The sequence below is a fragment of the Ictidomys tridecemlineatus genome, chromosome 7 (genome assembly GCF_052094955.1).
Source record: "Ictidomys tridecemlineatus isolate mIctTri1 chromosome 7, mIctTri1.hap1, whole genome shotgun sequence".
NCBI classification, from domain to species: Eukaryota; Metazoa; Chordata; class Mammalia; order Rodentia; family Sciuridae; genus Ictidomys; species Ictidomys tridecemlineatus.
This window is the reverse complement of record NC_135483.1, coordinates 13973399-14000361: the sequence shown is the minus strand read 5'-3', so window position 1 is coordinate 14000361 and position 26963 is coordinate 13973399. Positions and strand designations below refer to the sequence as shown.

The 26963-nt window shown below is 42.1% G+C and overlaps 1 long non-coding RNA gene across 1 annotated transcript in view; it reads left to right on the top strand.

The window, feature by feature from the left end:
• Positions 1-25319, top strand: part of LOC120892897 (uncharacterized) — a 47549-nt gene extending 22230 nt beyond the window's left edge. Inside the window, exon 2 of the long non-coding RNA XR_013423813.1 lies at positions 22233-25319. This is a non-coding gene — a long non-coding RNA (uncharacterized LOC120892897). The remainder of the gene's footprint in view (positions 1-22232) is intronic.
• The last annotated feature ends 1644 nt before the right edge of the window (positions 25320-26963 follow it).

Sequence of the window (26963 nt, the reverse complement as noted above, 5' to 3'; positions counted from 1 at the left end):
CTTGGTTGTCTTTAATTATTTAATTACTTTGTGAATGCAAGATACCTTGCCAGGTTTGGAGAGTCAGAGCTAAATTGGAAGTGTGCTCAGAGAAAGGCTGCTCACTTTCTTCCCATCAGGTTCTCAACCTCCCTCTTTAAAGTAACCCATCTCTCTTGTGCCTGGCTTCTCTGTCCTGTATTCCTTCTCTGTGTATGAAAAGATACATGCTTTATTTCTTATAGTTCCTTTTTCCTTGCATAAAGGGTAGCATACTCCAGAGATATATCATATGTTGTACTTTTCTTTCTTCACTGAAAAAATAGATCCTTAAGGCCATTTCATATCAGTACATAGAGACCTTCCTCATTTGCTTTATGGGTTCACAGTAATCTAAAGTGTGGGCATACTTAGCTTTCTCCAATCACTCTCCCAGGGAGGGGCATTTGAGCTGTGTCCAATATTTTGCATATGCAAACAGTGTTGCAGTAAATAACCTGCGCATGTGTTTTCATATTGTTGAAGGTATAGCTTATGGATAGATTCTTAGAAGTGAGGTTGCTGTGTCAGAAGATAAGTGCATGTGACATTTTGTTAAGACCTGCCAAATTCCCTTCTAGAAGGACAACATCAATTTGCATTTCCACCAGCAATATGTGAGGAAAACTGTTTTCTTTGGAAGTTTATTTAATGTGAGGGGACTGGGCCACATGGGCTGCTGAGATATAGACTTTTTTTTTCTTCAATTTAATAGCTGTTGAAATGTTTTACTGCTTCGTTACTCTTTATATATAAGCTAATGGTTTATTGTGACCTTGGGCAAGGTATGTACATTCAGTGAAGCTCACGGATGTAAAATAATAACTTGAAAAAATGATTTTAAAAAATAGATGAGTTTACAGACCAAATGAGCATAGGCCAGTGCCTGGCAGTAAGGTGGGGGGGGGAGGGGATGTGTTAAATGCTCAACGTTTATTTAGTGAGATAAAGGTTTTATTTTTCTCCTGACATCTTTGCATAATTACCGAAAGGAAAATTGTCCTTTTTCTTCCTGGTGGCTCTCCTGCATTGGTGCCTGGAGATATCCAGGTCCACCTTTAATCCTCATGTCCCAGTGTGAGACACACCACCATTTCAGAATCTTGACTTAGCCCATGGACAAGAATGCCTATCATACCCAGTTTCCTCTCCATCCCTAAAGCACCCCCTGGAAGCATTGTCTCATCTTTGATCTGGGCTCGTGCATAGGCTTCTCACTAATATTCCTGTCTCTGCTCTTTCTCTTTCAACTTATTCTCTACACGGTTGCCAGAATCCTCTGTGCCATTTCCATTTCCACAAACCCTCTTTTTTCCCCTTTTCAAATCTACATTGTTTTACAACCTCTCATTTGCCTTGCACTGACTTGGACACTCCTTGGGTGCTGGGCTGGTACTCCATGGCCCTAGAAAACTCACTCTTATCTTTTTAGCTTGGTGAAATCTCTGAGAAATTTGAGCGCTCCTTCCTAAAGCTACCCCGAGAGGGCCTCCCCAACTGCTTCAGACCTGCTGGTGACACTTTGAACAGACCACCACAGCTCTTATGCCACCACGTTACACTTGGCTTTATTTGCATTTTTCTTTGTAGCCCCCCTTCCCCAAACTTGGATTTGAAGTGCAAAATCTACATTTCAATTATCTTTGTTCGTCTGGCACAGTATACCATTGTCCCTAGGTAACCGTGAAGGACTGATTCCGGAACCCCCAAGACACCAAAATTCTTGTTTGCTGAAAGTCCCTAAATTTTGAACATCCTCCTGGGTACATTAAATCATCTCTGTATTGCTAATAATGTATAAATATAATTCGAATTCTACATAAATTGTTGTTTGGCTGTATTGTTTAGGGGATAATGGCAAGAAAATGTCTTGATATGTTCAGTAGAGATGTAATTTATTGAATACTTTCAATCTGCGGTTGGTTGGATCTGTGGAGGCAGAACCCGCAGACACAGCAGGCAGGCTGTGCTGTCGGCCTCCTCAGGCCAACCTTCAGCAATGCTCTGATAATTGTCTTGCCATCCTCAAGACTCTATGCAGAGCCTGGTTCACAGAAAGCAATCAACGCACATCACTAAGTGTTTGCTCTGGGCCACAGGTCAGTTGGAGAAGAAGCTTCAGTTTTCTAAAAGGCAGAAGCAGCTGGTTCTTTGCACTAGCAGGAGGGACACTGAGCCTCTCGCACCAGTGTTATTTCTTCTCTCATATTTGGCTGTACTGGGATCCCAAGGCCAGTCTAGCTGTACTGAAAACTATAGCACTTTTCTGCATGGTCTTAACAGGAGCCTGTCTGTGCCTCTTTAGCATGAAGTGTTGGAGTTATTTTAGTCTTGTTAGTCTTGGTTTATTTTGGGTAGTCAGATGAACGCTGATCCATGTGTCTTACACCAGTGATTCTCAATTTTCCCCCCAGTGCTTTGTCCTACACTACATTTGCAAAGTTGTCAGACTAGGGCCTGGAGGGATTAAAAACAGGGTCAGAAGTCTGCAAAGATCATCAACATGGTCCCCCCCTGTGCCCTTTAGCTAAGCAAACTCCCTCCTTAGAAGAAGTGAGCGAATCTGGATTGCTTTTGAGAAAATCTGCTTGTACCCCTTATCCTATGTAGTTTTACATAAAAGACCAAGAATTTAGACATCATCACAGTGCATATATTAGGATTGCAAGGATGAGTGCTTTGCAAAATATGTTACTTGAGGAGGGTGATGTTTTACTTAAGAGACAGAAGGCCTGTATGGATGTAGTTGCTGTCTTCTAATATTCTCTTGTGAAATCTGGAACAAACTGTTGTTTTGAGAGGGTGAAGTTAGGTCCTATGATTAGGTGAAATGAGGAGGATAATTTAGCTCAGACCACAGAAAAGAGTATGCATCTACTTTGTTGAGGCTTGGTAGGTAAGATATCTCATTACACGTCAACCCATCTCTGTATGTGAAAGGTTTTCATTCACTTATAGAAAAGGAAAGATTTGGAGACTAACCTGCTAAGGTTGCCCTGCTCGTTGAGGCAAACCTGTATTGGAGCTCCCGTCTCAGCAGCCAGAGTTTGTGACCTGTTTCCTGTGCCTCTCTCCTTCTGCATCTGTAGAGCTGAGCTGCTTCCTCACTTTGGACCATTTTGTGCACCCATGATCCTCCCATAAGGGGAGATGCTCAGGCCGAGTGTGTAACCTTGATAATTTCCGCATCAGGTATAAGGTTGCACCAGATGACCTTGAAGACCCCTTCCAAATATCAGACCTTATCCCTCCAGTTCAAACAGTGGAGAGAAAGAACAGATTACACCAGGCATGGTGGCATGTTTGTAATCCCAACTATGGAGAGACTGAAGCAGGAGGGTAGTGAGTTTGGGAACCGCCTGGACAACTTAGTGAGACCTCTCTCCAAAAAATGAATTAATTAAAACACACACACACACACACACACACACAACGGTTGCAGTTTAAAAGCTCCTGCTGTCTTCATGTTCCTTTCCCTGCCCTGCACCAATCAATACTTCTGCTCCTTGCAGAGGTGGAGATAACTCAAAGCACCCTCTTGTCTCACCCCAACTCTACACCTTTTAGTAGCACTTTTTTTTTGTGATGGGATAAAAAAAATAAAATGGAATATATGAACAAGCGAACATGGCCCCTTCCCCTTCAGAATCTGTCTTCATTAGGTCCGGAGCCCACATTAGCTCTCTGCACAGTCTGCCTTCCTGGGAAACAGCTCTCAGGTTCAAGAGTTCTGCCCTCTGCAACCAGGCTGATCTCTCCTACTCCCTGACAGCTCTACTTAGATCCTTTCTCTCCTTTTTTGCATGGTCACCTCTAATGTCACCCTTCCCTGAAACTTTTTCCCAGAGCCCAGCCAGCAGTTGTTTTGCCCTTTGAAGCTAAGGAATGAATACTCGGCTTAATCTACACCAACTCTGACATTTTAGGTGCATGTGTACCATTGTCTTGTCTCCTTACTGAATCATAGGCTTCCCAAGGATAGGGGCTTCTTTCTGTCCCCTTGGGTCCTTTGAGTGCACAGTGCAATGACCGACACACATTGGGGAATACATGCTTCCAGGGATCTGTTGAGCCGCTAATGGAATCAAGTCACCCAGTTGACCCCCTGAGCAAACCTACTGGAGAGATTGTAGTGTCTAAAGTATCTGGGGGCTACCGTAGTTGACTTAAAGGAGGAGGGGAGAGAATGCATTTTACCTTTATTTCTTGCCCAGGTATTTTTAGTCTTCTTAGGAAGAGTAAAAAGAAGGAAAAAAAGTAAAAGGACTGTCAACAGTAAGAAGCAGACATCTATTCTCCTCACCAAGTTTGTGCTCACTCTTCTCAGGAGGAATTTAATTCTTCTTTTATTTCAGCATCCCTATAATTATTTCCTTTTGCAGAATTTCAATTTTGAGAAGAAAGTTCAGTCTCAGAGAGGTTAATTAACTCACCCAAGTAAATGGCAGAGCTGTCTAGACCCAAAGATTTTTGCTTCTCCTGTTTCATTTTGCCTTCTGGACCCTGCAAGCATCTGCTAATACAAGCTGTCCTGGGGGGTCATCGGTGAATTCTGGGGGTGCTCCCGCCTGGGCTTCTCCTGCAGGAGGACCTAATGCCTACAGCTGAAAATGTGAAGATACAACTGCTACTCGAAGTTCGCAAATTGAACTTTTTCCCATATTTGTTTCCTATCATTCTCTTTAGAGAGAGAGAGAGAGAGAGAGAGAGAGAGAGAGAGACTGAAGAGCCTTCTCAAGACCTTAATTTATCACTATTTAAACAGTTATTAATCTATATTTAGAAAAATGAATGATAAAAAAATATTTATCAATCTGAAAAACTAAAGAAAAAGAATCAAAAGATAAATCTGCAACAATATTTGCCTTCTGTATATGTTCCAAGCTCGGAGGTTTTCTTCTTTTTAAAGTAAAAATAGACATGAGGAGATCATGCTGTAATCTAAGATTCTCTTTTTAGTGTGAGGAGTCTGTTGGCCTAGGAAATCACGTGAGTGATCTGCAGAGACCTGTCCTGGTTTCTAGAGTATGTATCTGGGAGTCAAGACCCAGCTCTGACTTTGTCACCTTTCCAATGGGCAAGACATTTCATCTCTTCGGTGATCTAATTTTTTTATTTCTAAAAGGAAAATATTGAATGAGACAGTTCTCACCCTCCACAGTACTGTATTTAGGGCTGGGTGATTCTTGACTGTGAGATGGGGTGTCCTGTGTATATAGGATGTTCAGCAGCATCCCTAGCCTCTGTCCCCTTGATGACACTAGCACCTCATCCCAGTTGTGACAAATAAAAGAGTTTTCAGATATTGTCAAAAGTTCCCTGGGGAGCAAGTCATCCCCAGGTGAGAAACACTGGTGAGAAGCAGATTTTACATGCACTGAATATTTATTGAGAACATCCTATTGTGAGAGCTCTGGACCGTGCACCCGGGACACAAAGGTTCCTGTCAATGCTCTCTTTTATGGTGCTATCAGTCTGGGGCGAGAAGGGAAGTCTTCTTGTTCTGAGATACTGAGCAAGTGCCAAATCAGGAGCCTGCAGGACCCAGGTATCCTCTGGGCCAATATCCTGGGAATACATATGTCCTGGATGTGCCCAGTCACTTCCTAACAAATTATGTGTTTTGGCCTTTTGCACCTTCAGGTAGGTGGGGAAATAAAAACTCCCACTGGGAAGAGAAAGTTACTTCAACACACTCTCACAGAGAGATGGGAAACGATGATTAAGCAAGGGCACCAGAGCAGACGGATTCCGAGTGCTTATTTCCCACCTGTCTCTGGGCTAATGATTTGTGAGTATTTTCCCCTCTTAGTTCTTGAGAGGTGAGTCAGAGCTGGTCCCTGGAGTCACCTTTCTTGACTCTCGATTTTCGCACTCCTCTGGGGTGTTTATATTGGAAAGGGATTGTCAGGACATTCTAAACGGTTTTCTTTGAGAAAGAAAAAGGCACTTCTAGAACGCGGATCCTCCTTTTAAGAGAAACACATGGACAGACTTGCCAGAATTGTTTTTCAAAAATCAAAATCAGAATGATTCTGATTGGGAATTCCAGTAGGCCACTTACTCCAATAGGTCCTGGTTGTTAGGTCATGAGCAGTTTTTTGCAAAAAAAATTGTGTTTTGAGGACTAATCCCTCTTCTAAGTCCCTTTCTATCCTTCCCTCCTAAGCACAGACCGCATGCTGTCTCATGAAATCTAGAAAATGGAGAAAATCAGACATTATCTTACAAAGGCAGGTATTTGAACCAGAGATTTCTGGAAAATCCATTCCAGTTCTAAAACCTCTGATTCTGCTTGTTCTGGAGTCTTACAAGTTCTCTGTAGTGTCTTTGGCCTTGTAAAACATGGAAAACCAATTTCATCCCTACTCTGTTGCTCTGATATCAGGTGAGGACTTAGGAGGGATGCTCTAGCTTATTGGGAGAAGGAGGTTTTGTGAGCAAGTCAGGGATAAAAACGTATTTTGATCAACCCCTGTTTCACACTGGTCTACTCACTTTTTCATTCTCTCTTAAGACTTTTCTCACTTGCATCCCTTTTCCCCATGTCTCTCTCTCCTCTAGTTCCTCCTATCCCAGGTGATAGCCTTCAGAACATGGGCCTTGTTTGGTGCACCTGCCAGATGCGGAATGCTCAGTCTGCACTGCACATGGACCCTGCAGTGTCTGTGGTGGGGTCAGCAGGACTTCAGAGCAGCCGAGGGAGGTCTTTCAAAGTTGAACATCCCTCTGATCCTTGTTCTTCCTCCAGACAAATACAGGCAGCTCATGCCTATGGACTCATGGCTTAAGCAGGTCAAGCCAGAGTTATCTGCAGCTTCTCCCTCTACTCTGCCTTACCCTAATGCATCTCCTGATTGCTTGATCTTCTTAGAACCCATGCTAAGAACTCAGAATTCCCGTGGTTGACATAAGCAATAAATATATAACACTAATTGGTTCTGAAAGAGTATTTCCAGAGGGCAGGAAACCAAACCCATGTGTAACGATAGCCAGACCCATCCCCATCTTATCAGATTCTCAAGTAGTCATTGAGCTCTTCTGGGTGCCAGGCTCTGTGCCAGGTCCTGGATGGGTGGAAGTGAGAAAGTCAGTCAAGGTTTCGGTCATCCAATGGTCATAATCTCTTGAGCGAGACTTAAATAAACAAAAATGCTTACCAAATTACAATGGTGTCAGTTACTTTTATAATGGTGTACAAACAAATATTTAATCATATTGATGTGGGATGTTAAGGAAGATGACTGGGTGATTGGAGCTGTACTTACCCCGAGCCCTCCCTCATATACACATGGTGAAGCTACAACCTCGTTTCCTGGTTCTGGAATCTTTGCAAAGGGTGAGGTCAGATCATGGGATCCAGACGAAATGGGGCTTGGAATTCCAACAAGGAAAGAACCAGTAGACGGATAGGGTGGGATCTTCCACTTTTAAGCTGACACCTTTGAGATCGGCTCAGTTTCTGGAGATTAGCAAACTCAGAGGAGGGAGGGTGATTGACATCATCGAGACTCATTGGATTCACCCATGAATCCTAAGATAATCTTAGGAAGTTGTGCAGGAGAGCACAGTACAAATAATGCTCTTGATTGAAGAGCTGCTATTTAATTGGGATGGCCAGCTGGTCAGCCTTTCATTCTTCATTTGCAGTTTTCAGATGGGACATGTAAAGGGCGAAAGAAAGAAGGTGCATCTGATTACCCAATCAGGTAACTCAGGATCTGGGGAGGGAGAGACATTGTGGTTTTCTCTTCTGGCTGACTCAGTTACTAATGGAAAGGTCCTGGAGTTGATTGAAGTGTTCCCATACCTGGACCCAGAATTGCCTGGAAGCTTGTAAAAATAGAGATACTTGGCACCTAGATATACCGAGACAATTAAGACAATCTCAAGGGAAGAGGACAGGAAATCTGTATATTTTTATCCATGGAAGCTGAATGCTATGTAAGGGGAGTCCATGTGAAAACTAAGCCACTCAAGCCTCTTGCGGTGGATGTCATCAATCTGTTCATTATTTAAATATAGCAATCATTTCTGGAATAATCCTTAGAAAATCATGATTTCAATATTTTAATTTATGTAAATTTATGAATCCTGGAACCAGGTCAGAATACTTTGAAGACTGCCTCTTTGGGAAGTTAAATGTCTGTTCCTCATCTCAGAATGGGTATTCAGTTAAGTTGCTTATTTCTCTAAGGATTGTGTGTGTACATGTCTGTGTACACACGTGTATGTGTGTACAAGTATATTTACACAGTGTTTTCAGTAGTTGTATCCAAAGAGTTTATGATTTGAGTCATGATAATCTCAGGTATCATATGCAATACCCAGTGTGGGATGTCTCAGTCCCATTTGGATAAAACAGATGAAAGCAAACCATATAGGCACCATGTGCTTTGTCTCTTGTTGAAGGTCTTTGTTGTTTGTCTAAAAAGGACATTATTTGCTATTGTAACTTTTGTGATGTTATCATAAAGTGAATTACTTCATTCCATAAGTGAATATTTAATAAGCACCTGATACATGTCTGGTATTTTACTATTTCATTCTAGGTACTCAATGATGGGAAAACGTTGTGTTTAAAGGGCTGTTGCAATAGTATAAAATACTAAGAATTTCATTTAATATTCTGTACCTATACTGTGCCTGGCATGTACCAGGTGCTCATCAATGTAAAGGTTCCCTGGAAGTAGAGTGGACCAGCACCATGAGACCTAATGATGCTTCTCAGTCTCCTACTCCCATGGGCATGTGGGTATTAGTGCAGTTTCCATTGCTCCTCCAGGGTGGGACTGAGAGCTTCTAACGCAGCCATGTGTCACCTGTTTCCATAGTTGTATGACCAGAGTGATGAATTAGTCAAACACAAGTTTCTAAGTTTTCATGGAATGACATCTCTGAACTGGTAACTCATTCTTCCTTTAAGATTGCTGTCTTCTATTTCTTTTTATAAAACATCAAAATAATCTAGAAGGCTTTAAAAAAATCATCCAATTTATTAAATTTCTGTGCACAAGGAATATGCTAAGTGTTTGACATAGATGATTTTAATTTTACAATGGTTATGTGAGGTCTTTATTATCTTCAACTTACAAATGGGGAAATAGAGGTGTATATAGCTGAAGTAACTTCCCAAGTACACAACTAGAAAATAATGGAGGAAGGATTCAAATCCATGTTTGTCTAATTCTAGTCACAATTAAAAAAAATGGTTATACTGTCTTTTCTGAAATACACACACACACACACACACACACACACACATATACAAACATACACAAAAATTTTTGGAAGTTGGTATTCATTAGATACTATTTGTTATTAAATCTATAAGATAGATTATCTCTATAAAATTTTTGATTGTCTTCAGATACATAATAAGTATCTCTTGAGAATATGCTTTATATTGTGACACTGTAAATAAAATAATTTCAATAATCTAATTAAACAATTGCAAATCCCAGTCTGGGATTTCTGCAAAAAAAAAAAAAAAATATGTCCTCACTTTTCTTAGTTCTGGGTTACCCTGGAGAGTAGCACGAGATGTTAAATCCTATGTTTGTCCTAACTGAATCAGGGGCATAGATAAAATCCATGTATAAAGGAAACTCAAAAATGGTACAACCACCATCTCCCTCCTCTTCTCCTGGAACACATGTTTAATGTTGAGTGAATAAGTCACATGAACTTGAAAATGAAGCCTGGGTTTTAGTGAGAGAGGAAAATGAGTTTGTCTCTGCAGGCAGAGACCTCTATTGTTTCCTGAGATCAATGATATCGATTTTGCTCCCTGACACGTGAAAGCAGTGGCTTTGAGATGTGAATGTTCACTAGCAGCAAATGAGAGAATGTTCACTAGCAGGTAATGACAGAAACCTGCTTGAAGTTTCTCTGTCTACCAGTAGAAAGACTTTGATTAATATCTGTTCAGCCAATCTCAGAGTTTCAATCAATTGTTCTTGTAGCTCCTTCATCTATGAGCTTAAGAGAGGTAAGAAAGGTATTCTTGGGAATTTGGGATCCCTTGCTGGTATTTGGGTTGAGTGGAGGAGGGAGAGTGGGGCTTAGGACCAGAAAAGTGTGTCTCCAACTTGCCTCATTATGAACACCTCTTGGACTTTTATCAGTTAACCATGCCCATAATTTCCTTACATGACAACCACATGTAAATGACATCTGTTTAACCAACATGACTTTTGTAAGTTGGATGGAGGTTGGTGAGCTGATCTACACTGAGATTGCCTGGCAGGGTCTCTGTTCCTCCATCTCAGCTGGGTTTGTTCCTGAGCTGGTGGTTGACTGGCAGCCATCTATTTTGAATTGAGCATAGTTGAAATCCATATGTCTCCTGTTTTTCTCCTTGTCCAGTGGTGTGTGTTTTCCTCATGACAATGTCAGAAGTACAAGAATAAATCCAAGTGTGCAAGTGCTTTCTAAACTTTGCTTATATAATAACCACTGATATCCATGGCAGCAGACTGGTACAAGGAAGGGTGAAAATTTGGAGCATTTAATGTGCTCCACTATAGGTCTTTAATTAAATACATTAAAGATAAATGAATATACATGTACTAGTATAGAAATATTTACATAAATAAGTATAGAATAAGAATTTATGCAAACATGAATACTACAAGTGAAAAAAATACAGAATATTTTCCTTGATTCATTTCTGCATCATTTCTCTATGAGAGGTAGCTGAGCCTCTGGGTCTTACCATCAAGCTAATGTGAATCTGAAACAGAAGACTTTTGAGCATTATTTTCATCTAATCAAATATGAACAACTGTGGACACATGCAGGCATCCAGTCATCTTGGAAGTCATACTAAAACAAGAATCTCTTCCCAATGAAGCTCAGAATCTTTCCTCACTCTGTTTTAACAGATTTATTCAGAGATGACTTATGTACCATGCAATTTATCCTTTTAAAGTGCATAATGCATTGGCTTTTAGTATTTTCATAGAGTTGAACACTCACCGTCTAATCAATTGTAGAATATTTTCATCAACTCATAGCACCCTTTAGCTATGAATCCCTAAGACCCCTTCCCTCAGTTTTTTAGTCAAAGTTTCTGAGAATTTTCAAAAGATCTTTGTATTTATGTGCTTCCCCAGAATTTGGAAATAATGGCATTATAGCCCTTACCACATTACAGGGCTATTATTTGTTTCCCTTCCTGTCTCTCCTGTGAACCTGCGACTTTCTGGAAGACAAAATGTGTGTTTTATTGAACTGTATATGAATATTCTTAGCCCAAACCCTGGCCTATTTTGGAGCTCAAATAAGAGAGGAAGGAAGGGAGGAAGAAAAGAAGGCAGGAGGGGTATTATGAGCACATTCTTAGACTGCAGAATGAAGTTCAGAATCTCCACAAGAGATTTTGGTAAATATTCATCAGACATAGGAAAGTGTTTTTTCAAGGAAAATAAAAAGTCTTGGAGATTTTGTGACATTTCCTTCAGAATCTCCACAGCATTCTTTACCCAGAACATCATTCGTTGCATATGTTGGTTCAGATACCTATTTAGCAACTATCATGAAAAGGCCCAAAATAAGTGACTCAAATAAGTGACAAGTTTATTGTTTTCAACATAACAATTGCTGTGTGGATGGTTCAGGATTGATAGGGAAGCCTTGCTAGACAAAGTCCTCTAAACTTGTCTTTGCTTCATCATTCTCTAGAGTTCACCTTCAATTGTACTGTCTAGGATGACTCCTCAGTATTTGCACATTCCACTGCATTGATGGCGGCGGGGGGGGGCGGATGCATGGCAGAGGGGCATAACCTGGAAGTCACACACGATATTTCTGTGTGTACCCCAGTGGTCAAATTAACCACATGGCCATACCTAGCTGCACGGGAGCTATAAAATAAATTCTTCTGGTTGTTCTTATATCCAGCTATAAGCTAAATATTAATTTCTTTTTCTAGGTGAAGACAGGGAGGAGGGAAGTTAGGAGACAGCTAGTATATGTTCCACAATGCTTTTATAATAAGCAATATAAAACCGGGTTCCTGTTGATTTTTCTTATTTATAGTTGTGTGTAAAGCAGATATCAGGGCCTGAAAAATCTGACTTTTAAATGCATTTGGCTATATTCTCCCTGTTTAGCTATCTTATGGATTTAAAAGAAAATGGCACTTTACAGCATTATTTTCTACTTTTATAATTGCAAATGTATTTCTGCTAAATAATGGAATAAGTGGGTTTGGGTGAGCTAGCCTGGGAAACTTTCAACCACTTATAATGCTGTTTCTATGAGAAAATGGTTTTGAATTCTCAAAAGATCTGAAACAGAAATGTGCTTTTGGAATTAAACCCATCTGAAAGTGGGGAACTGCTAAATGCACTGAGGTTTGCACACACAAAATAGCAGATGAATTTGCTGGAATGTTTTCTAAAGGAGGTTTGTGTTCAGCCCAGGCAAGTCCAGCTAGAATCCCTTCCTTTCTCCACATGGTTGATAGGCACACAGCTGTTGATTTGCCTTTTCACATCAAACATTCAGCTTCTCATTGGAAAGCTATAGAATTAGGAAGTCGTAACAAGACCACAAGTAGAAGATGGGGTGAGGACATCTTAAGATGCTTAGATTATGGGCTAAGATCAAGGATTTAGAGACCATAGATTTAATTTTGATTAAATAATTAAACCAGTAATGGTAGCTTCTTTCTTACCCTGGGAACCTTCCAGAAATAAAACTGAAGTGTTTTGGAAAATACTTGCAAAGTATTTATATATCCTAACATTAAAATAGCTTCTGACAAGGTGATTTGATCCCAAAGTTCTGGAAAAGTATGTCAAAAAGTTTTTATGATGTCTTTCAGTGTCATTTTCCCATTGTGCTCTAGGCCTATACCTGGCCTAAGAAATGGGCAACTCAGCCCTGAATGTACAATTTAACCCCTGGTTCTAACTCAATCCAACCAGAAAGTCCTCTCTCATTCATTTGACAAATATTTGTTATATTCCTGTTAATAAAGTGCTTGAATAATTTACCAAAAACCAAGAATTAGATGCTGAGCAAGATAATCCCAAACCATACCCTCAAGAAAGCTTATTCCTTGTTGGGGAAGACAGGCATTAAGTAGTGATCACAAGATGCGTGTAGGGTCCCATTGGGGAGTAGAGCACGCTGTCAGAACGGTGTGCAGGATGCTACGGGCGGTCATCAAAACCCTCCCCTGGGGAGGATGAATGGGGACAAAGCATTTTATTGCACAGGGAGAAAGAGGGCGCTGCACATCTTACTCAGAGGATAGCCTTTCCAAGGCAGAGGGCTGTGAGAAGACAAGAGATTGACTTAACACCCGGGGCTCACCTGTGGGGAAATACCTGGCACAGACTTTGACTCATAAATGGAAAAAAATAAATAAATGTTAGCATTACAGGCAATATTGGTGATAACAAGGCAGGGTTTTCTGCCCATCGCAAGGAGTGGTGACCTAGCGTGCAACCTCCTTTCAGAGGAGACTAATGCATCTTAAGATTGCTTAGAGGCCACTGAGCCGGTCAGAGGGTAAGGGATTTGTTTTAAGAAATAAAAAAAAAAAAAAAAAAAAAGAACTGGTGAAGAGATTGGAATGTAGCGTTGGTTTGAAAACATGAAATCAGCAAGTCTTAGAACCTATAGGCATCCTGGCAGCAGTTATAGATAAATCTTCCATTTTCACATAGGAAACCAAGTCTCCAGATGCATGTGTGCCAGGGAGGGTGTAGTGAGTCTATAAACTTCAGAATGGAGAACTCTGGAAAGACCAAAAAGTGGTTCTAGATTAAATCCAAGGACGAGTAAAGGAAATGAATCCCTTCTTCTCTTGGAAAACAGTTAAAAAAAAAAAAAAGATCACACTGGAGAAAACTACCTTGAAATAATACAGAAATAGCAAAGATTTCATTTGTTCATGTAAATCTGTAAATCAGCATTTCATTCCTTAAACAATATATTTATTGAGCAACTAATATGTTCAGCCTTTCAGACACAGTGGTTAACACGGCAGGACTTGTACTTTCATGAGTCATTCCATCAGGTGAGAGGTGAGGAACGACTGAAATAAAGGCCATCAAATCCTAGGATGGTGTGCCCACAAGGGCTGCTAAAGTATATGTGAGGGATTTCCAGTGACGGCTTCCTAGAGAAAGCCCTATGTAATCACATGTCTGAAAAACAAACAGGGCACAATTAAGTGACAGCAGGCAAGAACAGAGAGAAGTATGACAAGCATCCAGGTCTCAGGAAGAGCACTTGTCCAAGTCCCAAAGTCAGAACCTGCAAAGTCGGCAAGATCCTAGCTGTGAGGCCAGCTGCCCACCTGGACAGTCAGTTAGCATAGGCACAGGGCTGGGTTTAGGTTCTCAAGACTGAGATGCAATTTCTGTTTCTTTGTAACAGGCCTCTCTTACTTCTCCACACCAGGACTTTACAGCAGAGCAATTCAACAGCTGTTGAAAAATCACTAGTGCAAATGTTCAATAACCCACACTTTCCCTTTTTTTTGAGCAGGGTGAAATCCCTCATCTACTTGGAGTTAGGTAGGATCCAGGTGAGTCTTCCTGCTAATAAGTTACAGATGAAGGGTTTGTGCATCCCCTCTGGTCAGAGTGTTTCCTTGACATTGAAAGTTCCTCTGCTATGACAGCCCTGCAGGATTTCACACAGTGCCTGCTCCATCAACCTGAGGCCAGAAAAAGTAGCACATGGTAGAGAGGCCCTAAGTAGCATGTTGGATGAGAGAAACAAGAGATATTTTGTTTCAAGATAATTCTGCAGATGTAGGAATTGTTTGTTACAGCAGCAGAGCCTAGCCCACCAGATTATGTTTTGTATGTTAATACAAAGCAGAAAACAGAATTTTAAATACAAGACTTCATAACTAATTTAATAACTAATTATCATTTAAAATTCGCCCACTCTCTAGTAAGTGCTGTAGATATAAAGGGAAGAAGGAGCTTCCAGCCAAGAGCTTAGAGTTCCTGAATGGGTGGAGTCACGAACAGATCCATTGGATGCCATGAGGTCAGTGAATGGGAAGAGCAAGGTGTTGTGGGCACACATCAGTGGACCATTTGATTACAGAAGACTCCTTTCAGGAAGTCTTCACTGGAGGAGGCTGAAACCAATTCTGAAAAGACACCTAGGAGACAATTAGGTTGGACAGATGAGAAAGAATACTCCAGGCAACAGAAGGAACAGGAAGAACAATGGGGGGATTCAGCCTGCCATGAAGGATGAAGGTAAGACCAAGGAGGAGGGTGTGTTTGATAGACATAGAATAAGGTGAAAATTTTAGAATCCATTGCTTCAGTGGATTTTCTTTAAAAGCTGAGTTAGGATTATTCAACAACAGCAACAACAATAAAAACAAAAACAGATTGGAACAGAACAAGAACAACCAATACCAAAGAGACCAGCGGATTCCCGCAGGAGGAGCTTTCTGTTACTTCTTGGGATCCTGCCTACGTAGGGCCAAGTGGAGTGACCGGCTTACGCCTGGGCTTCATGTCCAGACTGCAAACATCTAAAGGCCTCTCTCAGTCTCTGGGAGCAACACCAAAGGCAAGGAGGCAGGGACAGTTTCTTGCCCATGTGACATGCCTACACTCAATGGGTGACAGAAGTCTCTTAAACCTGAGGTTCATGGCTAATGTCCTTCCATCGGCTCTTGAAATAGAGAAACATGGCCAAAAAGAATTCCAGCTCCCTATGTGATTTTTCCAGGTGGGAGAAAATCTGTGATTATTTGGGTGTGGAGCAGAGTGTAAATAGAGAAGTTGTCCCAGTTTTCCTGAAGCCGGCTCCTCCTCACCTCATGATCAACAGGTAGCCCTGCATCCAAATGCTAATTTTTCTTAATTAAATTTGACAGTTTTTAAAAATGACTTTGTTTTCTGTTCTAATTAGATGTTTGTGATTCTGCCCTCTTTGCTAATTACTGAGTTATCTTCCTTCTGAACACTATATATATATATATATATATATATATACACACACACACATACATATGTATATGCATATACATAATTATATATATTTATATACACACAAGCATATATGTCTGAACATTTGTGTGTGCATACTTTCGTGCGTGCACACACATATTTGAAATTTTAATAACGTGCCTCTTGGGAGAATGCATCATTGATAAAAATACTCTTTCCTTGGATTGGTCGTTTTCTGAGATTTCAATTTCAATAGCTTCTTCCATATTAGGCTGCTTTCATCTCAGAGGAAATAATTATATCCAGGTTTGGCTCTGTTCAATGGGGCATGACTATACAAGAATGGGTCTCTTCCTGAACAGAAAAAGAAAATTGAAAAAAAAAAAAAGCCTGACACACCAGTTCCCAAATTATCTAAATCCTTTTTCAACAAAAAGCTTGGTGGCTTGGTAAAGACGATGACCTTTGAAAGAAAAATCCATTGAAAAATCCCATTTGCCATGCTGTAAGTTTAGGAGAATAAATTGCACTTGGGGGTGGGGGGCGGGGGCGCTCCTTTCGACATGTAATAAAGCAGGTGGCCTCATTTGAATTTTCCCATTAGGTCTCCTGGAGAGATCTCAGAAATATGTTGGCCTTGCAGACTGTAACTCAGCCTTGGCTCTCTGTCTCTAGGACTCACACAGTTTTTCATGAACAGTAGAATTAGAGTCTGGATTGCTGGAAACGTCCAGCAGGAAGTTATTTGTTATAGTGTTGATTTTCCTATTTGCCATGGAATATTAAATAGGGTCTTTGTTTTACGCAGAAGATTGATAATTTGACTTACTAATGGGCAAGTGTCTCCCCTCCCAGCCACCTTAGTCTTTTCCCCCTCTCATTCTGTTTCCCTTTCCAAGGGTCAATGGCAATAAGTTCATTACACATGTGGGGAAAGGGCTTTTTAGAAGTGTCTGATTCTGATCCCACTGAGCGACAAGATCAGTCCTAATCGGCCCAAAATGTGGGAGTCCCCCTCTGTGCGGTGCAGCAGGCCATGCATGGAGAGTCAGGTGCATTCCTTCATTTGTTCATTCAGCGAATGAACGTTGAGGAAACTTGATACATCATGGCAGGCACAGACAGCTCCTGTCCTCAGGATAGCTGCAGTCAGGAAAACAGACACCCAAAATACAATTAGGCAAAACAGAGATCAATTATACAATGAAAAGCGTCATGAAAGAGGAAGATAAGATGCGGCGAGAAGGTGAATCAGAGGGACACTTTGGAAGGCTTTCAAAGAAATTTTAAAAAAAAACTTATTTACCTTCTATAGAGTGGAGGCAGGAAGAAACTCATTTAAAAGACATATTGCACTTTACTGAAGAAACTGCCAATGAGCCCTTGGAAGGATATGTATGAGAGCAAGAATGTATGTGGATGTGCAGGCTCAATGGAAGGCCCCAGGGATGTGCTCGGTTTGGCAGGAGGGTCTCAGAAGCCTGTACAGAGTAAAACATGCCCCAGATCAAGCCCTATGGACACTGCAGCTACCTGCCTTCTACCTTTGCTTAGGGTGGGGATGCGGTCCTTAACACCAGGGTTCTGGGTGCCCAGTGTCCCTCTCCACCACAGTCAGAATGCAGATAGAGTGCTTCCAGAACATCTCACACATCCCAATGGCTTGTGTTTTATTTCTCCCTGCACCCACCTGGCTTGTATGGTCACATGGCCCCTTACAAATGTCCCCGGTGACTCCCAGGTATAACTGGGTGATGTGTTTGTGGGCTGTTTGGAGGCCATTCTAAAGGAGGGGTGGGAGAGGAAGAGATAGAATTCAAGAAGTACAAACTGTTATTGGCAAAGTCACCCCATCCCTAGCCCATGATGGAGTAAGGGATTATAAGTTCCCAACTAGCCAGTTGATATGATGGTTATTCATAAAGGAGTTGTGGAAACCTTCACCTTCTTTTGTTTGGTCACCTATGTTCTGTACCAGTACCATTACTCTACACTCTTGGTACCTTGTAACACCCTCATCCAGACAATTTGATGTTCTGGCAGCAGGCTGAGGCCACATGGTGCAGGTGGCTAGGGTGCCATCGCTAGTGCATGTCATTTTTATTCTTTTGAATTGTGTTGCATGTGTGAGTAGTACCAACTCATTCACCTGATCTGAGAGCTCTTTGCAGATAGTCTATTTGTCATCTACATGAGTCCCCTGACCCACAGGGGTGTCTAATAAATAGTTAATGAAAATGTCCTCTGGCTGGCTCTTGATAGGCTTGTGCAGACACTGGGACTGGCAGGAAGAATTTTTATCCACAAAGAAACAGACAGCAGTTGAGCCTCTAATATAACTGGACTGGGTGGGACACTGATGAGGAAGGAAGCTGGTAGAAGCAAAGAGCAAATGACAAGAGCCACAGAGATTCCAACTCACATGCAGCCAGGCTTCCAAAAACCTCATTTTGAATTAATAAAATTGTGTACCATGGTAGTTTCACCCACGAATTTACTTCCCCTGAGAGAAACAGAATCGATCATTGGAACATTTCTGGCAAAATGATTTCTAATTTTCTGTGGTCCTTGTTCTCAGTTAAATTTTCTTCTGCAATTTCCCAACCTAGACAGCATCTGGGGAGACCTGTTATAAATGGTGTAAAATATAGATGTTAAAAGAAATGATTTGCTCCCAACTCACACGATGGGTTGTGAGGATTCAAGATCTCCATATAAATGGCACCTGTATCTCTTTGAAGCAATACTCACCAGAGGTGGGTTTAGCACAGGAAGAAATATTTGCTTTAGTTTATACTTGGGGGTGGGGGGGTGGGATCTACTCTTTTAGAGCCAAGACCAATTTATATGACATTAGTTTTGTTCGTTATTGTGGAAACCCGAGTTAGCTGCCTGTGCTTTCCATATATCAGTGATGTCCAAGGGAAAAGATCAGCAACCTGTGGCCGATAAAACTAAGTCTGATTCCCCACCTGATTTTATAAACAGTTTTATTGGAACACAGCCACACCCATTCAGGTACGTCTTGCCTATGATTGAGTTTGCACTGCAAAACTGTTGAAAAGATGTGTCAAAACCCATATGGCCCACAGGGTTGAAAATGTTTGCTCTCTGGTCCTTAGGTGCTGTATGAATTAGAGCTCCAGTGGTTTTCTAGTCTGGGAAACTCATCTAGTTTGACATGACAAGCACAATGAGGCCCAGAAGGATGCAGGAGGAACTAGACAATGACACAGGCTGTGGAGTCCTCAGTCAGGGAAGAATCCGACGTAGCGGAGGAACCAAGGTAAATCTGCTGGGATCAGGGAGAACAAAATGTAGGAAAGAGTTGTTTATAGTGAACCTGAAAACCCCCATAAACTAGAGGAAAGTTCCTAGATATTCTGGTCATTTTAGCCTTTTCCTTTCCAGGAAATACATCTAATTTTTTTTTTTTTTTTTAAGTCAGGGATAGGATCTCTGCTACTTTCACACCCTCGGTCTCCATGGACTGGAAATGGGTCACGCCTCTCCACTCCAACTCACCCACCACCTGGTGGGGGTTCCCCTGGGTGAGCCCGGACACATAGCTGCACTCTGGTTCATGGAGGGAGAGCTCAGTGCATGAATGAGGCCTTCCCCGGGGGCTGGCAAGCACAGATCTGACCCTTCCCTGCCAGAGCTCCTGTGAACTTGGGGATGATGCCCAGGCCGACTGGAGTGGGCATGAAGGAGGAGGACCACCTTGCCAGCTCTCCTGCTCCGAGGAGGGTCTGATTCAAAAAGAAGCCTTTCTTCTGGTCTCCATTTTCTGGAAATTCAGCTGGAATCAAGGCTGCAGAACAGGAAACAGTGGAGAGTAAAGGTTTAAAATATGGGCTTGGAGTTAGGTCATAGAGAATTTGAATTTCTGTCCTCAGACTTGCAAGTTATATGACGTGAGGCAAGTGACTGGCACTCTGGGCCTGAGTTTCTGGGTCTATTAAATGAGGAGACCCATATGAACCTGGCAGAATTGCGATGCCAGGAGACAAGGCATGCAAAAATGCTCCCTGCTCCCTGCACAGCCAGGCTCCCAAGCCAGTCGGGCTGCGGATGATTTTACTAGACTTTTCCTACACTGTTTGCCCATCACTCTCCCTCCTCCTCCAAAGGGACAAATATTACAAAGAATATTCAGCCTGATGGAGCTGGCTGTGGAGTGGCATCACATGCTTGCACTGTGTGGCTCAGATTACACCAGAGACGTCATTGTCCCAGCAAGCCTCAGCAGCCTTCAAACAAGCACACCGTCTGGCACAAAGACCAAGAAAAGGTTCTGGTCCCTTGAGGTTGGAGAAGAAAGCAACTGCAAAGAAACAAGCTATTAATATTAATGTTCCAGGAAAAGGAGAAGAGAGAAAGGACACGGGCGCCCAGAAAGAATGACTCCATATGGCTTTGATGTGTTCATTTCCACAGGACGGGAGCGGTGCAGAGAATACAGAATAGCTAGGAGGAGGGAAATGAGGAGGTGAAGGTGGCTTGGCAATCTCTGAGAAATTACATGAGCTGTAGGAAGTAGGTTCTGTCTAGACAAAAATTCAGCCAGCCACGCTGCCATCTGCACCCATCTGAGAATAAGCCAGAGCAAGGAAGCGAAGCCCCTGGTGCCCTGGGAGTTCCAACTAGTGGGTGCAGTATTTTCTGTAAGTAGCTGTTGTGTTAAACCTAGGGGCCACCAGGTATGGTTGAGACCCCTTGCAAGGATCTTCTGTGTGGTCTTCTTCCAGCCAAGGTCCTTAGGCCTTCGCTGAGGCCCCACTGTTGAACCGTTCCATTTCTCACATGGATCAACTGTCTGATGTCTAAGGACTCAGTTTGCAGTGTGGCCTAGATGAAATCCTGTCTGCACCTTTTTCTAGATGACCACACAGAGTAAAATACTCCACCACTCAGAGCCCCTATTTCCTTGTCCGTGAGTGATGTCGGTGGTAGTAAGGTGAGGGAATGGTTTGTGAGGAACTGAAAAGAAGTGAGAGTGCAGAGGACCTCTCACAGTGGCTGGTATCATCCATGCCCCAACCCCTTCCTTTCCTCTTCCCCATCCCAGAGACAAGAGAGAGCTGAGGGTGAAGGACCTGCAGTAAATGGAAAACTCTTGAGCTAAAATGCAACTAGCAGCAGAACGGATGTCACAGACTCTGTTAAGGAAAAGGCTTCCTTGGGAATATGGTATGTGAACCCTCCATGTATGAAGCCTTTCTACAGGTAGAAAACTGGGGCTAGATCTCTCCCTGGGGAAACCTCAGTTACAGCATCTTCCTGCAGATAACCCTGGTCCCAACTTCACAGGTACTTGAGGGTCGCTGTGAGATGTGAAGTGCTCAGTGAGGTGCTTCCCTTGGTCAGCACTCAGAAACGCTTGCTGAGCACCAGAATCTTAGAAGCTTGATTGGATCCTCTTGGTGCATGAGGTTGCACCTGTGGGCCTCTTGTGATCTTTGGGGATGAAGGCAGCAGATTGATGTAGCTCTGGGGAGTGCAGCATTGGTTTCCTGACTCACATGATGCTCAGTTTTTGGTTGCTCCTAAGTAGGTCTTGTGCTGAGTGACATCCCAATGATTCACTTAGGGCTTGGGGTAGGGGAATGGGATGTGTTGGGCTTGTGTAAGAGAAATGAAGGCACAAAGACCCTGCTTGGACTTTATGCTTCCATGAGCAGGGTAGTGAAGGGCAAGGAAGAGGGAGAAGGAGAATGACACAAAATTAGAAATCTGTAAAATATGATTTCCAGGACAGGAAGAGTGGGGTGGAATGTCTTTTCAGTGAAATATTAAATAATGAGGCACAACATTGTTCAGGGTCTTGATCAAGCCTTTGAAGCTAACCTGGATCTTTAGAATAGTAGGTAGGTAGTGAGGGAGCCATAGGCCGTTCGTATACAAGGTGGTGACATTCTCTCAAGCCTTGGAGGTAAAACTAAATTAGCAAGTTCATTTAGGAAACAGGATAGTTATTATTCACAATAATTATTACATTCAACTCAAGAACAGTCCCTTGGTACGAAGCTTCAGGTAGTCCACGAATGCTTGCTGAATTTTTATTTTGAATATAAAATTGCTCTAGCTCAGATGTCATCTGTCCTTCCCAACTTTTTAATATAAAATGACTTTGCATTTGTTTCAAACCAGAGTGACTATTTCCTCTGCACAACCCAGTCTAAGGGGTGAGATGCACTTAGACATCATGCGCTCCCCACTCTCCTTTCTCCACCTGACACTACACTAACACATTTCTCTTTTCTGTAGGTACAAAATGAAAATGGGCCTGGAAGGTGTTGAAGAAGGAAGGCCTTTTGCCAGGGGGCTGTGGTTTTCCAGCCTCGACAGATGAATGATTTCAGGCAGCATAAAGACAAATGCTAAGTGAAGACCTGTGGAGAGCTCTCCAGACACAGGGATGGCCAGAGATTTGGGAAATGAGGGGACAGTCCAGTGATGAAAATGGAACTTTACCTGGACTTTACTGAGAGGTTATTTCGGGGGAGAACTAAGATCAAAGTAGAGGAAATAATTAAAGCTGCTGAAGGGAGCCCAGAGGGTCACTGCGGCATACGGGAAGCACTTGGACTTTGGAATCAGCCAAGGTCAGAGCCTTGTTCTTTCACAGAGCAGCTCTGCGAGCTGGGGAAGTTCATTACTGCAGCGTGCTTATCTGTAGACACCGAGATAATTGTGCCAGCCACACAGGGCTGTGTGAAGGCGGATCAATGATAACATGCAGAAGGACTTGAAGCAGGGCTCACACCCCTGCCCTGGCTTTCCTCCCCTCTACGCTCCCTGCTTTTCCTTTTAACTCCCAACACCTACAATTTTGACATGGGTCGTAGGTACTTACCTTGCTGAAAATTTTACTGGGCCCATGTTGAGAAATAATAACAATTTGTTATATTTATCTACCCCTCTGATGTCTCAAAAGTGTTTTTATGGACATGGTTCTTCTTATCAACTCTGTGAATTATGTTCTGACTGTAATTTTATAAATGGGGACGTTGAGGCTTCTTGTACCATCAATACTTAATGGCAAAATCTTTTGGCTCAAAGTGCTTTTTTTAAATCTACAGATAATTTAGAGGTATCTGTGAGAACTCCCTTGAATCTGGATTCTATGTACTATATAATCATGGCAACCTGGAAACTAGTCGGGTAGCCTCTTACTGGTTTTCCAGGGGCATCTTGCTATGTGACCATCTTCCTGCAGACCAGGAAGATGACAGGAAATACAAATGGATATGAGACACTGTCTCGGTCAGGAAATCTCCTTGCTTCTGTTCCCAATCCTTAACCCAAAGCCATGGTATCCCTAATTAACATTAGCCACCCAGAAATTTCTCTTAGAAATGCTTTTAAGAGACCTGATGGGCAAGAGAACCTCCCATCTTCCCTCTCCCTCCTGCCACACATTCACACTTTTGTGCTCAGCTCTTGCCTTAACAGTCAGCCATAGTTCCAATTGTTCCTTCCACTGCATGCACACAGAGGGCTTGCCTACAGTCCTCTGGCTCCTGTTCACTTGCTTGACCTGCATTATGTTTCCTGGCAGGAAATAGAGCTTTCTGTCTCAACCTAGGCAAGCTGCAGGTAGCCACCCCACCCCACTGCCCACTTTAGCCACTCTGCAACCAACCAGTTCCTGGGTTCAGCACTCCTGTTGACTCTTGGGGTTCCTCGTCTGATTCTACCTACACCTAGCACCATATCCCCTGGCTTTCCAGATGGACCACAAGTATGGTGCGAAGCTCAGATGGAGGATGAGCAATAGGCAGACCAAAGCCATGATGCTCCCTCATCAGGGGAGGAATCTATCACTTACCACAGGTTTCTGCCTTTACAAAATATCAATGAGGTCCTTCTTCAGTGGCCTTGTCATGGGAAATTTTCGTAAATATTAAAGAAAAGATCACATGGGGGAAAAGAATCTAAGAAATAAAATAAGATCATTGAAATTTTATTCATGGTATGCTAATTACTTTTAGATGTTTTCCTCATTCTTTAAGCTTTTGTCTATCATTAAAAAAAATGAATTGTGTTGTTTGCCCTCTAACATTTGTAGGGAACGGTGGATGCTAATTAAAAACCAAACCAAAAGCCACAGATGTAATTATTACATAATGAGATAAGGATAACGTTATCTGATGCTATTTCATATAACAAGAGTGAATTTTAATTAGAACCCCCAGGTGGTGACTAAGAAATCAGGTATATAGAAATTTTACCTTCATTGCTAATTTGCAGAATAATTATGCTTTGCAATTATCGCTTGGTACTGTGTTAGTCAGCTTTCCACCATGGTGATGAAATACCAGAAAAAGTCAACTTTAAAGGAGGAAATATTTATTTTTCCTCACAGTTTCAGAGGTCTCAGTCCATGGTCACTTGGCTTTTTTGCTTTCAGACCTGTGGCAACACAGGATATCATGGCAGGAGTTTATGGCAGAAGAGATCTGTTCACCTCCTGGTGGTTAGGAAGTTAAAAAAAGGAGAGAAGGCGTCAGAGTCCCAATGTCTCCTTCAAGGTCACCTCCCGATACTGATCTAACTTTCTCCACTAAGCTTCCACCTTAAAGTTTCCACCATCTGCCAATGCAACAGTGTAAGATCAAGCCTTCAACACATGGTCCTTGGGAGGAACTCCCACCCAAACCAAAGCAGGCACAAACCCCGTTCCCCCTGAATAGTTCATAGAAGGAAGACGGCTCTTGGTCTTGGCCTGTGCAAAACAAATAAATAAACGCACTTACCTATTCAGGACTAGTTTGCTAAATCTGATACTGTGGGCCTGCAAGATTTAGGACCATTTGAAACATGTAATCATCTAGTACCAAAAGATTAGATTCATTCTTTCTAGTTTCTGTAAAGCATAAATATGAGACGTCTCTGTAATGGCAATGAAATAAATATGTTAATGCATCTACTCCTGTCTTTACGCATAATTTATAATACTATTTTCTGACTCTGTGCATATAAAACACACAGTTCACTCCAGTGCAATATGTCAAAATAACAGTAATATATATAATGAGCTGAGCACAACTTTCTAGTCAGTAGTTCCTAAAAGACCCTTTGTAGAACCAAAGTCAGTGCTGTCTTCATCTGGTGGTTGGGAAACTGGGAGAAGGCAAGAGAGTCAATGAGACAGGCAAAAAGTTATCTCTTTAACATCCGGATATCCATGCTGGAGGCTGACTGTGTGAAGAGAGCTCTGGAGGTGTGTCTGGTCCACGGGAAGACACAATATGGAGATGGAGAACAATCCATGTCTGTCCTGGTCTTGGTGCTGTGTGTTCCATTGATCCCTTGTGATTTTGCCTAATAAAAACATTTGCTTTGTTGGAATCCAGTTTTCTGTCCTCTAACCTTAGCCACCCTTTTCCCCATTGACTAAATTGCTGTGTGACATTGAGAAAACTCTTTAACTTCTCTGAACTACAGCTTTTTTATCTTTTAAATGGAAACAAGGACACCAGCTCAATCCTCTTAGCATAGCATGAGACTAGGGCAGAATGGTCAGTCTAAAATCATTGTACAAAACCTAATATAAAAAACCCATAGTTAATATGTATTCTTCTTTTTCTTCATTAAATATATTAGGCACAACTGAAAGGGATCTAAGAGAAAGGACAGAAGGCACAACTTTAATTGTTTTTGTTCCTTATTTATAACTCCCATTGAAGAACAGGTTAACAAATAAAACAAACCTAAAAAAAAAAACCCAAAAAACCTCCAAACAAAGATAAAACTTTCTTAGAAACACACTCCATTTATCCTCACTCTTATAATACTGAATGTTACACCTTCCAAAAATGTACACATGGAAGTCTTAACTCCCAATATAGCGACATTGACAGTTAGGGCCTTTGGGAGATTATTAGATTTAAATGAGGTCATGAGACTGGGGTCCCCACAATGAGGTTCATGCCCTTATAAGGAGAGGTGACACTGGAGCTCCCTCTCTGACACACGAGGACACAGTGGGGAGGCAGCCATCAGAGGGTGCTTACCAGAATCCTCGGATTCTAACCCCTCGATCTCAGACTTCCCAGCATCCAGAAATGAATGTTCATTGTTTAAATCCCGTCTAGGGCATTTTCTAAAGCATCCTGAGAAGTCTAAGACACCTCTACATGACAAATTCTGTTGTACATGTTTGAGGTCCTTCAGTGGACACAGTCTGTTCCTGTTTTAGTGCAGTGCACATTTCAGTGTTGGGAAGACGATATACAAAGCACTCGATTATAAACATAAGTATAAATAAGTACATAGATAAAATCATAGTAACCAAGTGATGAGTGACATTTGAAATGTCAGGTAGTAATAAGTGCTATGAACCATGCATCCGCAGGACAGAAGAGAGGGCAGGTACAGGTGGGGAGGAAGCTATTTCAGACAAGGGGACTGGGCGGGTCTCTGGAGGCTCAGCATTTGGTCATAGAACTAAGGGAAGTGAGAGAGTTGGCTATGTGGCTAGCTTGGGGAAGACTCTTCCAGGTAGAGGGGTAGTCAATGCCCAAATGCTGCATATGATGAGTTCAAGTACAGGGGTGGAGCCAGTGTGACATCCCTATCCTGCCAGCTTTTCTGTTCCAGTTCATTGCTGAGTGGAGCTCTGCCGAATACCCCTGTATTCAGAGACCCAGAGGGAGCATGCACTGGTGCTTACTAACATGGCCCACCCTCAGGCCCAGCTTCTCTCATGATCACCGACAGTTAATTCCCGGTGTTTGTGATTGTGAAAACATATTGCAATGCCACTCTTGTCCTGTAAATAAATAACATTTTTTTTCTTGCAGGAAATAATGTTTTTATGTTAGAGAGCCATATTCAGCACAGAAGTAGGAAAAAACAGGTATGTTGTTTGGAAGATATAATCTGTCAAGCCATTGGCCATGCCCTGGTCTCATACAGGACAGTTTCTCCTGCAGGGGAGTGGAAACTGCACTCTTCATCTTCCTCCTCCTGCTCTTCCTGGGCAGCGCTCTT